The sequence below is a fragment of the Balaenoptera borealis genome (genome assembly GCF_965194805.1).
Source record: "Balaenoptera borealis genome assembly, chromosome: 12".
Classification (NCBI taxonomy): domain Eukaryota; kingdom Metazoa; phylum Chordata; class Mammalia; order Artiodactyla; family Balaenopteridae; genus Balaenoptera; species Balaenoptera borealis.
This window is the reverse complement of record NC_138869.1, coordinates 99,328,664-99,332,370: the sequence shown is the minus strand read 5'-3', so window position 1 is coordinate 99,332,370 and position 3,707 is coordinate 99,328,664.

The following is a 3,707-nucleotide window of genomic DNA, read 5'->3' as shown; positions in this document are numbered from 1 at the left end:
TATTCCTTATATACCAAATTTATTGAGAGTTTTTTTAATCATGAAATGATGTTGAATTTTATCAAATGCTGTTTCTGTATCTATCGAGATGATTGTGATCTTGATGCTTTATTCTGGTAAAGTAGTATGCCCATCTGTTAGTTTGTGTATGTTGAACCATACTTGCATCCCAGGGATAAATCTGACTTCATCATAGTGAATGATCCTTTTAATGTGCTGTTGAGTTCTGTTTCCTAGTATTTTGTTGAGGATTTTTGCATCTATGTTCATCAGGAATATTGGCCTGTAATTTTCTTTTCTTGAAGTGTCCTTGTCTGGCTTTGGTATCAGGGTAATGCTGGCTTCATAAAATGAATTTGGAAGAGTTCCATCCCCTTAAATATTTTGGAGGAGTTTAAGAAGGGTTAGTTTTGTTTTGTTTTTTTTAATGTTTGGTAGAATTCATTAGTAAAGTCATCAGATCCTGGGCTTTTCTTTGTTGGGAGGTTTTTGATTACTAATTCAATCTCCTTACTCATTATTGGTCAATTAAGAGTTTCTATTTCCTCATGCTTCAGTAGGTTGGTAGGTTGTATATTTCTAGGAATTTATCCATTTCTTCTAGGTTGTCCAGTTTGTTGGCATATAATTGTTCATAATATTCTTTCATTTCTGATTTTATAATATTTGTGTCTTCTCTCTTTTATTCTTTGTTAGTCTAGCTAAAGTTTTGGCAGTTTTCTTTATCTTTAAAAAAACCTAGCTCTTAGTTTTATTGATCTTTTCTATTTTTTTTCTGGTCTCTATTTCATTTATTTCTGTTCTTATTTCTGTTATTTCTGTTCTTCTGCTAACTTTGGATTTGTTTTTTCTTTTTCTAGCCCCTTAGCTATAAAACTAGGTTGTTTATTTAAGATCTTTTTTGATGTAGACCTTTATCAGTATAAACCTCTCTCTTAGAACTACTTATGCTGAATCCCATAAGTTTAGTATGTTGTGTTATTTTCACACAAGATATTTCAAGATATTTCTTTTTTTTTTTTAATTTATTTTTGGCTGCGTTGGGTCTCTGTTGCTGCCCACAGGCTTTCTCTAGCTGCTATGAGCAGGGGCTTCTCATTGCGGTGGCTTCTCTTGTTGCAGAGCACAGGCTCTAGGTGCGCGGGCTTCAGTAGTTGTGGCACACGGGCTTAGTTGCTCCGCCGCATGTGGGCTCTTCCTGGACCAGGGCTCGAACCCATGTCCCCTGCATTGGCAGGCAGATTCTTAACCACTGTGCCACCAGGGAAGCCCCTCAAGATATTTCTTGAGCTCCCTTTTGATTTCTTCTTCCACTCGTTGTTTATTAAGGAGTGTGTTGTTTAATTTCCATATATCTGTGCATTTTTTTCAGTTTTCTTCCTATTACTGATTTCTAGTTTCATACCATTGTGGTCAGAAAAGATAGTTGGTGGGAGATAAACCTGTCCTTCTTATTCCACACCTTCATTGGAGACAGAGGGCCAAAGATTATTTTTAATCTTACCATTTTCTTTATTCATTCACCAGATTTCAACGAAAGTTTTGTCAGAAAAATAATTTAAGAAGAAATTTACCCAAGTAACAATGCATTTGCTAAGGGCAACCTAAGTAGCACATAAGAAAGGCCATAGAAATTGAGGTACTGTTGCCTGGAGTGGTAGGTGAAGACACCGTGGAGGAAAGAGAATTTGAGCTGAGTGCTGAGAATTTGAGCCCTTCCCCTCCTTCCGTTGCCTCTGAGGCCAAACCAAGTGCTTCCAGATTCTTCTGGTGCAATTTAGGAGACATGCCAGATGCTTAAACACATTTAATCGCTGTCAGATTAATTCCACGATCACTAAAGAGTTGCTGCTTTTTTCATATTTATTTTTGTAATGATCACGAGCAGGCATTTTTTGTATAAATGAGGGTATTTTTGACAAAAGAAACAGTACCCACTAACCACAAAGGAAATGATAATGTGTATGTAGAAATGGGACTTGGCCTATGGCAGCTGTGTGGGTATCACAAGAGATAAGGCTTGAGAGCAGGAAGGGTCAGATGGAGAAGGTCGAAGGAGCTTGGACCAAGTGTGGGCAGCGGACAGGTGACTCAGATCAGGAAGACTTTGTAACCATGGGTCTCAAAGACCTGTAAAGGGAAGAGACTTGGAGGCAGGATGGCCTCTCTAGAGGTGCAGAGGGAAGGAGGGATGGGTTTGGGCGGCTGATAGGCTATGAGAGGTCACAGCTAACTTGGGACTCAGACTGGACATCTGGGATATGGGGCATGAAAAATCAAGATGAGGGAGTCAGCAAGGTTTGAGAACTGGCCACATACCCTTGCCAATAGGCTGAGCTTGAGGCAACAAAAGTCTGCATTTGATGGCAAAGTCCAGAAGCAGTTATAGACCGTATGCCCATGTGAAAGTGCAAAGCTATGCTGTTAAAGGCACCGTGAAGAACAAATTCTAGGACACTCAATCAAATCTGGAGCAAAGTACATGCTGATAACTCCCTCCACTTGCGGTGAGATGTTGCCAGCCTTCCGCAGTAGAAACTCTGCTCGGTGTAATTCTCAGTGGAAGCAGCAGAGGGCAGCAACGGTAGGCAGTTGGGACGTTCCTCGCGCTGAGCTAGGGAGAACATCATGCCTAAGGGGGTGTTGGGATTCTGCCGCCACCAAGATCTAGCAGCTCTTTCCAGATGCTGGGGAAGGGAAGGGACCCTGGCTTGTCAGGTAGACCACAGCTCCATCTTCTTCTTGCAGATGGAAATGCTGAGCAAGGTAACAAAGACCTCTTTATTCTTTCAAGTAAAAAGAATAACAGCTAAATTTATTGAGTGCCTTGTGTCCTAAGAGCTGTATGCATATTACGCCTGTTAACTATTTTAACAAATGGAAGTAATAGGTGCTATTATTTCCAGCCACATTTTATAGGAGATGAGTTCAAGTGGATGCAACTTGTGAATGGTTGATATCTGGCTCCCATACTTAACCTACATTATGTTACTTCTCTGTGAAGTGGTACTGTTATTGGTGTGTGTGTGTGTGTGTGTGTGTGTGTGTGTGTGTGTGTGCGTGTTTGCTCTTTGGTGCATAGTTTTTGTCAGTTGTTTAGATTTAGGGTAAGATGGAGAATTTGCAGGTGTTTTGGATCTTTCTTATAAACCAAAACACTGTAAGGCAGTAACAAGATTGCTGGAGTAGAGCTACTTAAAGTGTAGTCCTCTGACTAGTGCTGGTCTACAGACTGTGTGGGATGGGTGTGCAGCCCAGGAAGTGCAGAAATTCAGAGCACACCCTTAGACACTCTGATAGCAATTTGAGAGAGTAGTTTTATGCCTATTGAATCTAATAATAAAAATTGAGGGCTTGAATTTGTATCTTTTTAATTTCATTTTCTAGTAATTCATATTTATTATATTTGAGAAAAGTTAAGTCCACAACAGATTGGATTTTTTTTTTTAAAGCTGGTTCTCTGCCACAAGATTGCATGAGAAGCACTGCAGTGGAGTTCATAACACAGACATAAAAGTCTGTAGGATTTGAGATCTGTTCCTTTTACCAGGGAAATGAACACCCCACACAAGGATTAAAACATGGAGGGGCTCCTCCTGTAAACCCTTCAACAGCTCCACTGATGGTCATGATTAAAATATAACGAAGAGGGACAGGTGGAAGCAGAGGAAGGGGGAGGGCAATGGAGACGGGGAGAAAGGGGAAGG